An 18,872-nucleotide genomic window follows, 5' to 3' on the forward strand; every position below is an offset into this window, starting at 1 on the left:
CCTATTGTCAAATTAAGTAATAATAATAAACAAACAAAAAAACAAATCTAGACTTAGAGAGAGAGAGGCTTTATTCAAAAGGATTACTATAAGGGGATTAGAGGACGTTTGCAGTAAGAAGCGTGAGACAATTGCAATACTGAGAACACTCTGACCACAAGATCCTCAAGCGTCTCAAGAGTTAGGCAAAGAGGGTTTTTTTTTTATGAAGATGAGAGTAGACAAGGCTACAAAGACCTAGGAGTGGGGAAGTGGGATGAAAAGTGTAGTGTGATCAGATAGGAAATCAAATCATGTTTTATGCTGAGGCCAGCTTATTCTCTGAGAGAAGGATGAGGAGGGGTTGGTGCCTGCTGAGAAGAGAAGCTTCACCAAAGTTTTGTTAACAAGCATTTTGTTCTGATTGATCAGCGGAGGCAAGCAGTTCAGCTAATCTTTTACAAAGCAAAGAATGGGAATTTTGAGGGTCTGTGTCTGGCGTTGTTGGGGTTCTTTAGAGTAAGCCATTTTACAGAACACATTATCAGCATCAGAGAGTTCAGGTAAAATTCAACATTGCCACTACATACAAACATTCATCAATAGCACTCCCCTATACAAATAGAGGAAACTCTGGTGGCGTAAGGTTAAGAGCTATGGCTGCTAACCAAGAGGTCAGCAGCTTGAATCCACCAGGCACTCCTTGGAAACCCTACGGAGCAGTTCTACTCTGTCCTGTAGGGTCGCTATGAGTCAGAATCAACTCGATAGCAATGGGTTTTATAAAAATAGAAGAAGTGTATTTTATACTATATCATCATATCTTATACTTTTGCTAAAAATCAACCAAACATTGTTAATAGTGTTGCAATGAATATTGGTGTTCAAGTCTCTGAGTCTCTGCTTTCAAGTCTTTTGGGTATATAGGTAGGAGTGGGATTTCTGGCTCATATGGTAGTTACATTTCTAGTCTTTCGGGGAATCGCCACACTGTTTCCCACAGTAGCTGTACCATTTTGCATTCCTACCAGGAATGGGTAAGTGTTCCAATTTCCCCACATTCTCGCCAGTAGTTGTTATTTCCTGGTTTTTTTTGTTGTTGTTGTTTGTTTGTTTTTTGTTTTTGTTTTGTCTTGTTTCATCTAGCTGTCCTAATGGAAGTGAAATGGTATCTCATTGTGGTTTTGATTTGCATCTCTCTGATGGTTAATGACGCTGAGCATCTTTTCATGTGTTTGGTGGCCATTTGAATGTCCTCTTTGCTGAAATGTCTGTTCGAGCCTTATGCTTTTTATAATTGAGTTGTCTTTTTGTTGTTAAGTTGTCAAACTTTTATATCTATTTTGGCTATTGGATTCATTTCGGACACATGCTTTTCAAAGATATTCTTCCAGTTAGTACCTTGTCTTTTCAATTTTTTGGTAAAGTCTTTTGCTGATAAAATTTTTTAAAATTTTCATAAGGTCCTATTTGCTTATTTTGTCCTTTGCTGTTTCTACTTTTGTTATTATTTTAGATAACTCATTGTTAAAAGCCAGGCCCGACAGTGTCAACAGAAGAATGAATAAACAAAATGAGGTACATACATACAGTGGGATACCGCTCACCCAGTGGGAGAAACGAAGCCTTGTTACAGGCTACAACATGGATGGAGCATGAAGACATTATGCTGAGAGAAATAAGTCAATCACAAAACAATATTGTATGACCTCACTTATATAAAAAGAGAAGAAAAAGGCAAATGTATAAAAACCAACATTTATTAGTGGCTACCGTGAGCGAAAGGGAGGGGAAAAGGAGGAGTTAATGGTGATTGAAAAATTGCATTGATTAAGGGTAGGGTTGCACAGCCAGTTATCGCAATGGTAGTCAATAAGTTGTATAACTGTAAAATGTTGACTTGGCAAAAGATGTGTGATAGGTAAACTTAAAACAATGACCAAAAAAAAAAAAAGTGTAGCTGCTGGGGCTGGTTATGTGCAGCCAATATTCTCATGGGATTTGGTTCCTTGGTTTGGAGGTTTAGGGTCAAGGGCAATTCTAATTAATTGGCCTAATCATGTGTTTAGAGCTTTTGTTCTAGCCTGGGGTCTTAAAAGCTTCCAAGCAGCCACCCAAGACACAACAGTTGGTCTCTATTTGCCTGGAGCATCAGAGAAAGAAGGAGAATCAGGAATAGGAAGAGGAGATGGAATGGGTGGCTAACTGACTCCAGGGACAACTGCCTCCTTGGCCATGAGACCAGGAGAACCTCATGGTGCCCAGCTACCATTACTGAACATTTCTATCAAAGATTTTATAGAAGAATCGTAATCAAAAGGGGGAAAATACAAAACATGATTTCAAGTTCTCATGAAATCCATGGACACTGAATGAACCCCTGAAACTACTGCCATCAGATAATCTTTAACCAATAGTTTAGCTTAACTAGTAACGAACGCCTGCCTTGGGCATTGTGCTCTTTCAAGATCCATCTATATGGGATCAAATTGACAACAGCAACTCCAAAGATTAGATAGAATACTTAGGGGGCATTGAGTTTATGTTAATGAGGGAACTCAGAAAAGGAGAGTGAGAACGGTTGAACAACTCAAAGAATATAATCAATATCACTGAATTGTACATGTAGAAACCATTAAATTAGTGTACGTTTTGCTGTGTATATTCTCAACAACAACAAAATAAAATTTAAAAAAATCTAACAAGCAAGAAAATAAAACCACAGAAACAGGTAAACTTACAACAGATTTGAGTATTAATTATCTGCAGTCAAACAATTTTAACATCAGAACTAGACTGTACTCATGAAAATAGAACTCTCTGGGACTGTAAAATTTTGTTTTAGCATTTGAGCAGGTAATGAAAACAAGTGATGAATTTTGAGCTTGACTTCAGCCTAGTGTGGAATTCTGGGCATAGTTAGGGTTACTCTTGGGCCACGTTCAACATGGTTTAGTTAATACCGGAAGGACCTCATTATAACATTTTCCCAGCATGGGCCCCAAGTATAGAGTTCAGTCATAGCTCTACTCTGTCTTGCTTCCTTAGACACTATTTTCATTTGTATAATTTAGTAAGTCCCTTATTTATATTATCAAGTTACCAATTTCAGATTTAAATATTTAAGATTAACATGGTAGGAAAAAAACACATATAAAAGAAATACATAACATGGGAATTGTATTCTTAGTCTTGATTACAGAGAAGAAATCACTATTCTGTGTTTTGGACCTATACTTCTAAATTTTATCCTCTTTTTTTTTTTAAGGTAGTAGAATTGCCTAATCATTTCATTTCCTTCTGGCACAAAACAGTTCTATCGTTCTAGTTTGTCTGATTTTGCTAAATTCACAATATTACTAGTTTACTAAAAGTCTGCATCGATATATGTCTTTGCAAAAAGGAGAAGTAAATTTTTAATAACCTACACACACATATATATATATATGTATGTTTGACGGCACTGGGTCTGGGTTACTCATATATATAATTATATATAATTTAGAAGTCCTAACACTAACTTCTAGCCCTAAGAGCTGTAAGACACTATCTAAATCATCTATTTCAATTTCCTCCCTTATAAATGAGGAGTACAAGGCCCAGAAACATTATATTCTATAACCCAGGTATAACTAATCTTTTACCCAGTGAGGATAACATAGGTGTAAAACTCCATAATCTGAGTCTTAATAAGAAAATCCTAGGGCAGAAACCCAGGAGAAATTACGCCTACATGGCCACTGTGGTCTCCCAGCCCCTTGTAGTTCCTTCCCACTATGGAGTTAGATGTCTGGGTGCCTGGAGCGTCAGCACCCTAACCACCTGGACACCCTCTGCATCCACTGACCCTTGGTGGGACTCCATGACTAACCCTTTACTAAACAAGCATACACACATTTACAGCATAGTCAATGCATAAAGTTAGAGCCCTACATCCAATCAAAGCACTAATGACTAAGAGAGAGAGAGCTCAAGGAAAAGCAGTATAAAAACCACAAGCACTAAATGGATAAAGAGAAGGATGACAGAGAATCAGAAAAAGAAAAAAGGGAAGGGGTGGTTGCTTGACTCTGACATGCTAACAAACACAGGAGCTCTTGACCTTCTCCTCCGGTTTAAACTCCGCAGACAGTACATTTATCGTCTGCCTAGCAACACTTTCTTCTTTGTACGCTTCCCTACAATTTGAGTATTCTCTAAAATTTGACCATTCTTTCAAAGGCTTTCTTCTCATTCCTGAGTTCAAACTTCTCCAATGAAACAGCTCTTATTACTCCAAAGAGATTCCATCTAGCCTGAAAAGCCAAAATTATTTCCTGTGTTTCATGCACACTCCTCTTTCACACTTTTTAGAATATAAATTTCTTTTTTAACTACAACTTGATAGACTACAGATAGCTGGTAGAGAACAGTGCCCACTGAAATGAATTAAACATATTCACAATTGATATTGAACATGTATCTTCCAATCAACCCAGTTAAAATACAAACATCTAAACAATGATCCCAAAAGGTCACTGTCAGAGACACTTAAAATCAGCCCTAAAAGTAATTTTTGACACTGACCCTTGTCAAAGTGTCTTTCTTCTTTTCTACCCTCAACATCTCTGACACTACTTTATCCAAGAGACACCCCTACGGATCCACATTGCCAAGATACAGAAAGGGAGACGTGTCAATGATCCTATAAAACAAAGTATGACTGACACATATTTAGGTTCATTTCACAAATATCTACTGATGGCCTATGTTGTCATAAGCACTCTGCTTGGTGACAGTGATAGAAAGTAGTGAAATTGTCTCTGTCTGCCTAGTGAAGAAGACAGGCACATAAACATATGGTTTCTATATAAAGTATTCATGAAATCCATCCCACTGAGTGAGCCAGGGCTCCTCCAGGAGAGTCAGCTGCTGGCCCATCAATCATGGCTCCTTACCACCTTGTCTCCCATCCTGAACTGTCTCTCAGGATAAACATAAAGAGAAGGATACACAAATTGTATGTTTTCAAGAGCTTACAAATGAGAAATCTGAGTTTTGTCAGATGACTGTAATTTTTCTTTTAATATTTAAAGTGCAGTGTACATGGAAATATTGATGACCAAGGTTTCTACTATTCAAAGCTATATTTAATTTTACCTTCAGTTAAAAATCCATTGGTCAAAAGTAAATTTTTTTCTGTGATTTTATACTGTACTTCCCATTTGAGAAGAAAGAATTAGAGGGAGAAAGAAAACTTGCATTTTGAAAGAACCTACTTATCCAAAATAAACTACTTTTAATTCTAACTTTCTAAAAAAAAAAAAAAAAAAACTAGACCAAACTCACTGGGTTCAAATCAATTCCAACTCATAGCGACCCTATAGGACAGAGTAGAACTATCCCATGGAGTTTCCAAGGAGCACCTGGGGAATTCAAACTCCAACCTTTTGGTCAGTAGCTGTAGCACCTAACCACTACACCACCAGAGTTTTCTCTAACTTTCAAGCTCTGCTTAAACCTTGGTTCTCAACTTGAATAGGAAAAATTAAGAAATGTCTCTAATTCCTTCTATCCTTCTCATACTCCCTGTGGGCTGAGTCCCTGGGCTATTCTCCTCCATTCCCACTCATGTCATCTCTTCCCAGAGTTTGATGCATCAGAATCTAAAGCATTAGAGAAGGAACATAGTAATGAAATAAAAATATAATACATACTAAAATTCAAGATTATACCAAATTTTAATAAACACAAGCTCTAGAATACAAAATATGAAGCCAAAGTTTGAGATAAAAGCAAAGTTGGGTACAAAGAAGATAGTTCTCAATCCATATGTTATTAGTAATCCACAGAACAAGGGCTTGCAAACATTTGAGATATTTTAAAATTTTTTTTTTTTTTTTTATCTATAGTTACCTAAAGAAAAACCTCCTGCTTAGCTTACAGCTGCTGTTGTTGCCTACCTTTAGCTACTTAAGGCCCCCAAGCTGGTGCCCTGTTCCAGTCAATCGCTTCATTCTAGATATTCTAGACCAAACTATAACTCAAGTAATGGTCAGACAATGATAGGGGATGAAATTCCCCAGGCATACTGACCTATGGATACGAGATAGGTCAGAGTAATATTAATATCCAAATTTCGCTGCCTCTTTTAAATCATTTGATGAGATTCGCACCACCTGTACCTCTACCCCCTGAAAAATACTTCGAGCTATTCCTAAAGACTTTCAAGTATTCTCACAAACTAGTTTATACCTGCAGCCTTTGTTGGGTTTGGTTTGTTTGTTTTGTTGTTGTTGTTGTTAGACAGTAGATAAACTCATTGCTATCAAGTTGATTCTGACTCACAGCAACCCTATAGGACAGAGTAGAACTGCCCCATAGGGTTTCCAAGGAGTGGCTGAAGGATTCAAACTGCCAACCTTTTGGTTGGCAGCCGAGCTCTTAATCACTGTGCCACTAAGAATCCCAGAAAGTAGCTAGCACTGTTGAAAACAGTGTAGGTGAAATTGCCAGTCACCAAATAATATGTATTTTTATGCTGAGATTTTATTCCTGGAAATAGTCTTTCTGAAGAAATGCTTCTGGGAAAAATGCCATTTATCTTGTTACTGCTCTTAAGTGGTGTGGAATCACTGTTCATTTGGTATGAAATCTGACCTACATATAAGTGGTGCTGCACCCACATTTAAGCCATGTTCTACACTGAAGGTAAAACAATTATATGGCATTTTGATAATCTTTGTTTAAAAAAGAAGTGATGTGTTTACGTTTGAGTTTAACTTATTATGAGTGTATTAATAAATATTAATTTAATTGTAATCGTATGGTAACTTAATTGCAAAAATAATTAAAAAGGAACATCAGCTGAAATATTAAGTGAAGAGTGGGCTTTATAATTTAAAAACCACGTGAAGCCCTTCTTTAAAGATATCATTTGAAATGGTAATATGGTTTATCCATTTGAAACATGGTCTGAGATTATAGTTGATGTATCAACTTTGAAAGTTTTAAGTTTAATAGAAAAGTTAAATCTCTTCTTAATGTTTAAATGGCATCTTATTTTACCAACCAAAATATTTTTTGAGATCTTCAAAGGCTTAATTTTTGACTGACTCTGAGCTTCATTTCTAAACTACATACCAAAGAGCATATGGCTTCTCAGATATTCTAATTCTAAAATGTTGATGTCTTACCAACTTCTATTTTAGCACTGTACTAAATTAATTAAATGATGCTGGAAAAATGTTTACCTGATATGAAAGTGCCAAAAACCTGGGCTGAGAAATTGAAGAATTGGTTCTCCCTCTGAATGAGTAGAAAACTCTAATAATATAATCAAATTGAAACTACTTATTAGATATTTAGAAAAACTTAACCACATAGTCAAGTAAATACTTCATCTTAATCATTAAGAAAATGATGCTCGTAGTTCTGGGCTCTATCAGAAGCTACACAACAGCAAATACAGACCTGAGTTACTCTCAGCCTGTGAATGTTCATCGAATGCACAAACTCGATGATTTAGGTAAACTCTACCAGGGGTATGAACACAATAGAGGGAAGCAGGATTAAGGGAGAAAATAGGGTCCTCACAGAGATGAAGTGCCGTAGTTAGGGCACTGAATCAGTTAGGGCTCTTGAAAACAGGAATAAGTGGCTACCGGTACATGCACTTATTTAACCCCATTTATACTTTTTTTTATATTATATTATATTTCATATTTATCTTATATTTTATTCATATTTTTTATTTATACTTTAGCATGAGATGAAAGATTAGAAAGAATATAAAGAAGTTGTCAAAGACATGTTTTAACCATTTTATTTTTCCTCACACATGATGTATTTTCTAGTTGTTTGGATATATGTTAATATCAGAATTTTAGACTTGGAATGAAGGTTTAAAATGATTTTGTCCTGGTTTCCTTATAAGAGAGGAGGAAATTCTATAGCTCTGTAGGTCTCAAGGAGCCCTGGTGATGCAGTGGTTAAGAATTTAGGCTGCTAACCAAAAGGTCAGCAGTTCAAATCCCACCAGCAGCTCCTTAAAAACCATATGGGACAGAGGGGGGCCAGGATGGCTGACTAGGTAGACGCTAACTCGGATCCCTCTTGCAACAAGACTCGGAAAAACAAGTGAATCTATCACATACATGACAATCTACGAACCCTGAACAACAAACACAGATTTAAAGAGTTGACCTGAGTGACAGAGAACGAACAACTACGGGGAAGCAGCAACTGTTTTCGGAGCCTGGAGCCAGCGTTCCAGTCAGGTAACCTTGGCGTCGGGCTTAGGACTGGGCACAGGGAAGCTGAACACAACATCTTGTGATGGCGCGAAAACGGGGTGCAGCCCTACCTCCCTGGGCTGATCCCCAGAGGGGGCCCAGCTGGTCCGCGCGGGCGGCGTGGCTGGCGGGAGGAGAAGTCGGCAGGAGGAGAAGTCCGCAGGAGGCAGAGACTGGTTTTGGAGCCGAGAGTGCAGCGTCCCAGCAGGGGAAACTTGGTGCCGGGCTTTGGACTGGGCACAGGGGAGCTGAGTACGGCATCCTGTCACGGCGCAAACACAGGGCACAGTCCTACCCCCCTGAACAGACCCCGGGAGGGGGCCCAGCCGGTCCGCGTCGGCGGCGGGAAGAGAAGTCCCCGGGAGGCAACGACTGATTTTGGAGCCAGGAGTGCAGCGTCCCAGCCAGGGAACCTTGACGCGGGGCTTTGGACTGGCAGCGGAGGATCTGACCATGGCTTCAGCGGTCCAGACCCTGGGGGCAATCTCTACACAGCCAGCACACATAGGCGACACGCCCCTCGGGAATCTCAGATAAAATAGTCATCCCAAGCAAGATAAGCAACTTTGGCTATATTCCGGGGTGCTACTCTCTCCTGTTTTTCTGAACCCTCCCCTCCCCTTCCCAGGCAGCTTCATTAACATTGGAATTTCCTGAGCCAGAGGGAGAATGGCTCCGGCTCCGCACCTTTGCTTTTACCATTTTTTTTTTTTTTTTTTTTTTGGTCTTTTCCTAACTCATTCTTCTGGCCTGAGAGAAGCAACCACGAAAAACCCAGGGACCAAAAATCCTTCCCTAATTGGACTAAAAACACAGAACCAGCTCCAGCCAAGCATATATGATCCATATCTAGGGCTTTCATTCCTACAGGGAACAAGGTGGCTGTTATAAGGTAAACGCATTTCTGATAGGGATCTGACTGCATTTTTTGTAGTGGATTTACTGGAAAAACAAGTTTCCACGGTCTGATATCTGCTTATTCAACAGAGCCCTAACTGACCCACAACAGAGAACTGAGCACTGAAGCTCCCCCTAGACCACCTAGCCTCTTGCCTTAGGGGTCTAAGGAGGGTGACTCCTACCAATCTGTAGAGGTACTTGCATTGGGGGCCTAAGGTACAGCTGCAAAGCCCTCCCCCCAAGGTGCTTTAGGAATAGAAACACACCTACCTCACTGACATTTGGGGGAAGCCTGTCAGCATCCTGCCCCCGCTGGAGTGTGAACCCCAGCTGCTAATAGAATCTGGTGCACACAACTATCACCACTACTTCTCAAGGTGGATAGGTGTTAGGGTGCAGCACACACTTGATGACCCAACATCAGATTCTACTCAAGAATAGTGCATAAACTCAGGCATATATATCTGCCAACAGCCCAAACCAACTGGTAATAGGTCATAAGTAAGTCAAGGGCTACAATAAACAAGACAGCACAATCTAGTAGCCCATTCATGTATATTGAAAGAAAACAAAACAAGATAAGACTCAGTGAGCAAATATAGAATAAATCATGACAATATCTTAGTGATGGCTCGGAGAGAGCAGTCGATATCAAACCACATAAAGAAGCAGACCATGACAGCTTCTACAACCCCCCAAACAGAAGAATCAAAATCTTTCCCAAATGAAGATACAATCCTGGAATTATCAGATACAGAATATAAAAAACTAATTTACAGAATGCTTCAAGACATCAGGGATGACCTCAGAAATGAAATAAGGCAAACTGTAGAAAAAGCCAAGGAACACACTGATAAAACAGTTGAAGAACTCAAAAAGATTACTCAAGAACATAATAGAAAAATTAATAAGTTGCAAGAATCCGTAGAGAGACAGCATGCAGAAATCGAAAAGATTAACAATAAAATTACAGAATTAGACAACACAGTAGGAAGTCAGAGGAGCAGACTCGAGCAACTAGAATGCAGAGTGGAAAATCTGGAGAACCAGGGAATTAGCACCAACATAGCTGAAAAAAATCAGATGAATTAAAAAAATGAAGAAACCCTAAGAATCATGTGGGACTCTATCAAGAAGGAAAACTTGCGTGTGATTGCAGTCCCAGAACAGGGAGGGAGGACAGAAAACACAGAGAAAATAGTTGAAGATCTGCTAACAGAAAACTTCCCTGACTTCATGAAAGACGAAAGGATATCTATCCAAGATGCTCATCGAACCCCATTTAAGATTGATCCAAAAAGAAAAACACCAAGACATATTATCATCAAACTTGCCAAAACCAAAGATAAACAGAAAATTTTAAAAGCAGCCAGGGATAAAAGAAAGGTCTCCTTCAAGGGAGAATCAATAAGTTCAGACTACTCAGCAGAAACCATGCAGGCAAGAAGGCAATGGGATGACATATACAGAGCACTGAAGGAGAAAAACTGTCAGCCCGGGAGCATATATCCAGCAAAACTCTCTTTGAAATATGAAGGCGAAATTAAGATATTTACAGATAAACACAAGCTTAGAGAATTGGCAAAAACCAAACCAAAGCTACAAGAAATACTAAAGGAAATTGGTCAGAGAACCAATAATATCAGATACCAGCACAACACAAGGTCACAGAACAGAACATCTGGATATTAACTCAAATAGGGAAATCTCAAAAACAAATTAAGATTAATTAAAAAAAAAAATGCTCAAAACAGGGAATCATTGAAGTCAATATGTAAAAGATCACAATAATCAAAAAGAGGGACCAAATACAGGTGGCATAGAACTGCCATATGGAGAGGGATACAAGGCGATATAGGACAATACAAGTTAGGTTTTTACTTAGAAAAATAGGGGTAAATATTAAGGTAACCACAAAGAGGTATAACAACTCCATAACTCAAAATAAAAGCAAAGAAAAACGTAACGACTCAACAAACATAAAGTAAAATACTATGAAAATGAGGATCTCACAATTTACAAAGAAAAACATCTCAGCACAAAAAAGTATGTGGAAAAATGAAATTGTCAACAACACACATAAAAAGGCATCAAAATGACAACACTAAACACTTACTTATCTATAATTACGCTGAATGTAAATGGACTAAATGCACCAATAAAGAGACAGAGAGTCTCGGACTGATAAAGAAAAACGATCCGTCTATATGCTGCCTACAAGAGACACACCTTAGACTTAGAGACACAAACAAACTAAAACTCAAAGGATGGAAAAAAATATATCAAGCAAACAATAAGAAAAAAAGAAGAGGAGTAGCAATATTAATTTCTGACGAAATAGACTTTAAACTTAAATCCACCACAAAGGATAAAGAAGGACACTATATAATGATAAAAGGGACAATTGATCAGGAAGATATAACCATATTAAATATTTATGCACCCAATGACAGGGCTGCAAGATACATAAATCAAATTTTGACAGAACTGAAAAGTGAGATAGACACCTCCACAATTATAGTAGGAGACTTCAACACACCACTTTCGGAGAAGGACAGGACATCCAGTAAGAAGCTCAACAGAGACACAGAAGATCTAATTACAACAATCAACCAACTTGACCTCATTGACTTATACAGAACTCTCCACCCAACTGCTGCAAAGTATCCTTTTTTTTCTAGCGCACATGGAACATTCTCTAGAATAGACCACATATTAGGTCATAAAACAAACCTTTGCAGAGTCCAAAACATCGAAATATTACAAAGCATCTTCTCAGACCACAAGGCAATAAAACTAGAGATCAATAACAGAAAAACTAGGGAAAAGAAATCAAATACTTGGAAAATGAACAATACCCTCCTGAAAAAAGACTGGGTTATAGAAGACATCAAGGAGGGAATAAGGAAATTCATAGAAAGCAACGAGAATGAAAATACTTCCCATCAAAACCTCTGGGACACAGCAAAAGCAGCGCTCAGAGGCCAATTTATATCAATAAATGCACACATACAAAAAGAAGAAAGAGCCAAAATCAGAGAACTGTCCCTACAACTTGAACAAATAGAATCTGAGCAACAAAAGAATCCATCAGGCACCAGAAGAAAACAAATAATAAAAATTAGAGCTGAACTAAATGAATTAGAGAACAGAAAAACAATTGAAAGAATTAACAAAGCCAAAAGCTGGTTCTTTGAAAAAATTAACAAAATTGATAAACCATTGGCTAGACTGACTAAAGAAATACAGGAAAGGAAACAAATAACCCGAATAAGAAACGAGAAGGACCACTTCACAACAGAACCAAATGAAATTAAAAGAATCATTTCAGATTATTATGAAAAATTATACTCTAACAAATTTGAAAACCTAGAAGAAATGGATGAATTCCTGGAAAAACACTACCTACCTAAACTAACACATTCAGAAGTAGAACAACTAAATAGACCCATAATAAAAAAAGAGATTGAAACGGTAATCAAAAAACTCCCAACAAAAAAAAGCCCTGGCCCGGATGGCTTCACTGCAGAGTTCTATCAAACTTTCAGAGAAGAGTTAACACCACTACTACTAAAGGTATTCCAAAGCATAGAAAATGACGGAATACTACCCAACTCATTCTGTGAAGCCACCATCTCCCTGATACCAAAACCAGGTAAAGACATTACAAAAAAAGAAAATTATAGACCTATATCCCTCATGAACATTGATGCAAAAATCCTGAACAAAATTCTAGCCAATAGAATCCAATAACATATCAAAAAAATAATTCACCACAACCAAGTGGGATTTATACCAGGTATGCAAGGCTGGTTTAATATTAGAAAAACCATTAATGTAATCCACCATATAAATAAAACAAATGACAAAAACCACATGATCTTATCAATTGATGCAGAAAAGGCATTTGACAAAGTCCAACACCCATTTATGATAAAAACTCTCACCAAAATAGGAATTGAAGGAAAATTCCTCAACATAATAAAGGGCATCTAATTTTTTTTTTATGCAAAGCCAACAGCCAACCTCACTCTAAATGGAGAGAGCCTGAAAGCATTTCCCTTGAGAACGGGAACCAGACAAGGATGCCCTTTATCACCGCTGTTATTCAACATCGTGCTAGAAGTCCTAGCCAGAGCAATTAGGCTAGACAAAGAAATAAAGGGCATCCGGATTGGCAAGGAGGAAGTAAAATTATCTCTATTTGCAGATGACATGATCTTATACACAGAAAACCCTAAGGAATCCTCCAGAAAACTACTGAAACTAATAGAAGAATTCGGCAGAGTCTCAGGTTATAAGATAAACATACAAAAATCACTTGGATTCCTCTACATCAACAAAAAGAACATCGAAGAGGAAATAACCAAATCAATACCATTCACAGTAGCCCCCAAGAAGATAAAATACTTAGGAATAAATCTTACCAAGGATGTAAAAGACCTATACAAAGAAAACTACAAAGCTCTACTACAAGAAATTAAAAAGGACATAAGTGGAAAAACATACCTTGCTCATGGATAGGAAGACTTAACATAGTAAAAATGTCTATTCTACCAAAAGCCATCTATACATACAATGCACTTCCGATCCAAATTTCAATGTCATTTTTTAATGTGTTAGAGAAACAAATCACCAACTTCATATGGAAGGGAAAGAAGCCTCGGATAAGCAAAGCATTACTGAAAAAGAAGAAGAAAGTGGGAGGCCTCACTCTACCTGATTTCAGAACCTATTATACAGCCACAGTAGTCAAAACGGCCTGGTACTGGTACAACAACAGACACATAGACCAGTGGAACAGAATTGAGAACCCAGATATAAATCCATCCACATATGAGCAGCTGATATTTGACAAAGGCCCAGAGTCAGTTAATTGGGGAAAAGATAGTCTTTTTAACAAATGGTGCTGGCATAACTGGATATCCATTTGCAAAAAAATGAAACAGGACCCATACCTCACACCATGCACAAAAACTAACTCCAAGTGGATCAAAGACCTAAACATAAAGACTAAAAGGATAAAGATCATGGAAGAAAAAATAGGGACAACCTCAGGAGCCCTAAGACAAGGCATAAACAGAATACAAAACATGACCAAAAATGACGAAGAGAAACCAGATAACTGGGAGCTCCTGAAAATCAAACACCTATGCTCATCTAAAGACTTCACCAAAAGAGTAAAAAGACCACCTACAGACTGGGAAAGAATTTTCAGCTATGACATCTCAGACCAGCACCTGATCTCTAAAATCTACATGATTCTGTCAAAACTCAACCACAAAAAGACAAACAACCCAATCAAGAAGTGGGCAAAGGATATGAGCACACACTTCACTAAAGAAGATATTTGGGCAGCTAACAGATACGTGAGAAAATGCTCTCAATCATTAGCTGTTAGAAATGCAAATTAAAACTACAATGAGATTCCATCTCACTCCAACAAGGCTGGCATTAATCCAAAAAACACAAAATAATAAATGTTGGAGAGGCTGCGGAGAGATTGGAACTCTCATACACTGCTGATGGGATTGTAAGATGGTACAACCACTTTGGAAATCTATCTGGCGTTATCTTAAACAGTTAGAAATAGAACTACCATACAACCCAGAAATCCCACTCCTCGGAATATACCCTAGAGAAATAAGAGCCTTCACACAAACAGATATATGCACCCCCATGTTTATTGCAGCTCTATTTACAATAGCAAAAAGCTGGAAGCAACCAAGGTGTCCATCAACAGATGAATGGGTAAATAAATTGTGGTATATTCACACAATGGAATACTATGCATCGATAAAGAACAGTGACGAATCTGTGAAACATTTCATAACATGGAGGAACCTGGAAGGCATTATGCTGAGCGAAATTAGTCAGAGGCAAAAGGACAAATATTGTATAAGACCACTCTTATAAGATCTTGAGAAACAGTATAAACTGAGAAGAACACATACTTTTGTGGTTACGAGGAGGAGAGGGAGGGAGGGTGGGAGAGGGTTTTTTACTAATTAATTGGTAGATAAGAACTGCTTTAGGTGAAGGGAAGGACAACACTCAATACATGGAAGGTGAGCTCAACTGGACTGGACCAAAAGCAAAGAAGCATCCAGGATAAACTGAATGTTTCAAAGGTCAGTGGAGCAAGGGCAGGGGTTTGGGGACCATGGTTTAAGGCGACTTCTAAGTCAATTGGCAAAATAATTCTATTATGAAAACATTCTGCATCCCACTTTGAAATGTGGCGTCTGGGGTCTTAAATGCTAACAAGTGGCTATCTAAGATGCATCAATTGGTCTCAACCCACCTGGATCAAAGGAGAATGAAGAACACCAAGGTCACACGACAACTAAGAGCCCAAGAGGCAGAAAGGGCCACATGAACCAGAGACCTACATCATCCTGAGACCAGAAGAACTAGTTGGTGCCCGGCCACAATCGATGACTGCCCTGACAGGGAGCACAACAGAGAACCCCTGAGGGAGCAGGAGATCAGTGGGATGCAGACCCCAAATTCTCACAAAAAGACCATACTTAATGGTCTGACTGAGACTAGAGGAATCCCGGCGCTCATGGTCCCCAAACCTTCTGTTGGCCCAGGACAGGAACCATTCCCGAAGACAACTCATCAGACATGGAAGGGACTGGACAGTGGGTAGGAGAGAGATGCTGATGAAGAGTGAGCTAATTATATCAGGTGGACACTTGAGACTGTTTTGGCATCTCCTGTCTGGAGGGGGGATGGGAGGATAGAGAGAGTTGGAAGCTGGCAAAATTGTCACGAAAGGAGAGACTGGAAGGGCTGACTCATTAGGGGAAGAGCAAGTGGGAGTATGGAGTAAGGTGTATATAAACTTATATGTGACAGTCTGACTTGATTTGTAAATGTTCACTTGAAGCTCAATAAAAGTTAATTAAAAAAAAAAAAACATATGGGACAATTAGTTCTACCCTGACCTATAGAGTCTCTATGAGTAGGAATCGATTCCCGAGCATGGGGTCAGGCCTCAAATGCAAATAGAATAGTTGTGGCATAATTGAACTTATCTCAAGCTCCTATGTACTCACCACAACATCTCAATAAGTATTTTTCTCTCACATGGAAGGCACCTTGCTCCACATATATGTTTATGTTTCCTTCCCACAGCAATCATCTGAACCAATCTCATCTCACTCAAAAATTGTTTTCAAGGGGGCTGAAGAATTGTAAGTGCTCCATTTGAAAACTACATGATGTAAATACATGTTCCAGGTTGCGGCAACTTATAACTGCTTATTCTTTATGATGTACTGATTATAAAAATGATCACGATAATTTATGCCTCCCTATATTCATGTTGTATGCAATATTACTGTGCAAACTTCTCATCAAGAGATAGAGTCTGTTTCCTTATCCTTTCAATTTGGACTGGCCCTGTGACTTGCTTTACTAAAACCTTGAGGCTGAAGAAATGGTGAGTTAGGTCTAACCGTTGACTTCAAGAGCCTTGCATGTATCTGCTCTCTCTCAGAACCCTGCCAAGAAATTTATGAACAAGTCAGGGATAACTGGCTGAAGGAAGTGAGACATCGCGGAGCAGAAATAAACCATTCCAAGTGAGATCATCTGTTATGGGTTGAATCGTGCCCCCAAAAAATACGTATTGTAAATACTAACCTCTATACCTGTAGTTACAGTCCCATTTAGGAATGGGTTGTCTATGTTATGTTAATTAGACAGGATTAGTGTAGGGTGTGTCTTAAATCAGTCTCGTTTGAGATATAAAAGAGATTAAACAAGCAAGCCAGAGGAGCAGAGATGGGGGAAGATTGATGCCAAGCCACGTGAAGATCACCCAGAAGCAGAAGCTCAGACCAGACAAGGACCTTCCTCCAGAGCCAACACAGAAAGCCTTCTCCTAGATCTGGCACCTTGAATTTGGACTTCTAGCCACCTAAGCTGTGAGAAAATAAATTTCTGTTTGTTAAAGCCATCTACTTGTGGCATTTCTGTTATGGCAATACTAGATAACTAAGATAGAATTTGGTAACAAGAAGCTGGGGTGCTGCTCTAACAAATACCTACAATGTGGAAGTGGTTTTGGAATTGGGTAATGGTAGATGCTGAAAGAGTTTTAAGGTGCTGAATATGAAAAGCCTTTATAGCCTTGAAGAGACTGTTGATAGAATTATAGACATCAAAGGCAATTCTGGTGAGGGCTTAGAAGGTATTGAGAAGAGCTATAGAGAATACAAATGACATCAGCAGCAGAATGTTGCCAGAAATGTGGACATTAAATATGATTCTGGTGAGGCTTTAACAGAAAATGATGGGTATGTGATTGGACAATAGAGGAAGGGTGATGCTTTTTATGCAGTGGCAAAGAACTTGTCTGAATTATGTTCAAATGTTTGCCGGAAGATAGAACTTGTAAGTGACAAATGTGGATATCTGGCTGAGGAGATTTCTAAGCAAGATCTTAACAGGACCATGTGGTTTCTTCTTGCCACTTAGAGTAAACTGTGAGAGAAAGAGATAAACTTAAAAATGAACTGTGCAAAATGAAAAAAGAGCTCAAAGGTTTGGAAAATTGTGTTGTACAAACTAAGGACATGTGTCCTAGAATGTTCACCACAGACATGGCTACAACTTTAACCTGTGACTGATGGATCTAACCAACCACCACAGCAGGAAACCCATCAGTTTAGACTGAAGGGGATAGAGAAAGAATGAAAGAACGCAGTCTGCCCATTGGAATTCTACAGGTAGGGAACAGGCCAAAGAAGCTACATCTGTTGTCCTCCAATAAAAGTAAAGATCATCCATGGAGCAGCTCGGAGATCAGTAGAACTTTTGGAAGGAGCACAGGAAGCAGGGTCTTCTCTGTTTCAAAGGGTGGGGCTATGGTCTCCTGGATCTCAAAGGGTGGGCCCACAGCCTCCTAGGTTTCAAAGAGTCAGATCTTCACCAACTTGTTTCTGCTGCTCTTAAGGTGCATCAAGGAGTTGGGGTCACCACCCAAAGCTGAGGGGGTGGGGCTGCATGCCCAAAGGGCAGAAAAACGGGCCTGGGGACAGGGGGGTAGGGTCACCTCTCAGATGAACTAGGAAAATGGGACTGCCTAAAGCCAAAGGAGCAGAGTTGTCATCCCAGAGGGCCTAGAAGATGGACATGAAGCCCAGGGTCAAGGGACCTCCACCCAGAATCCAGAAGGCATAGCTAACACCCAGAGCCTGGATGATGGAGCCATTGCCTAGATGGCCTCAGAGAAGAGAGGATTATTTTCAAGCCTTGAGAGCTAATGTAATTTGTTCTACTGGGTTACAGACTTGCTTTATGCCTGTTATCCCTCTTTACCTCCAATTTCTCCCATTTGTCATAGAAATGTCTCTTACGCCCATTTCACCATTGTGCTTTGGAAATAGATAACTTTATTCTAGATTTCACAGGTTCACAGATGAAGAGGAATATGCATAAAGTCTCACTCATATTTGATTTAGATGATTCAGAAGACAAGACTTTGAACTCAGAGTTGATTTAAGACTTTTGGGGTGATGTGATGAGGTGAATGTGTTTTGCATTTGGCAAGGACATGAATTTCTGGGGCCCAAAGGGTAGAATGTAAGAATTGTATTGTGTACCCCAGAAAATATGTGTTGTAAATCCTAACTTCTATGCCTGTGGGAATGGGTTCTCAGGTTGCTAGTTTGCTTGTTTAATCTCTTTTATATCTCAAAAGAATTT

Source organism: Loxodonta africana, chromosome 12 (genome assembly GCF_030014295.1).
Source record: "Loxodonta africana isolate mLoxAfr1 chromosome 12, mLoxAfr1.hap2, whole genome shotgun sequence".
NCBI classification, from domain to species: Eukaryota; Metazoa; Chordata; class Mammalia; order Proboscidea; family Elephantidae; genus Loxodonta; species Loxodonta africana.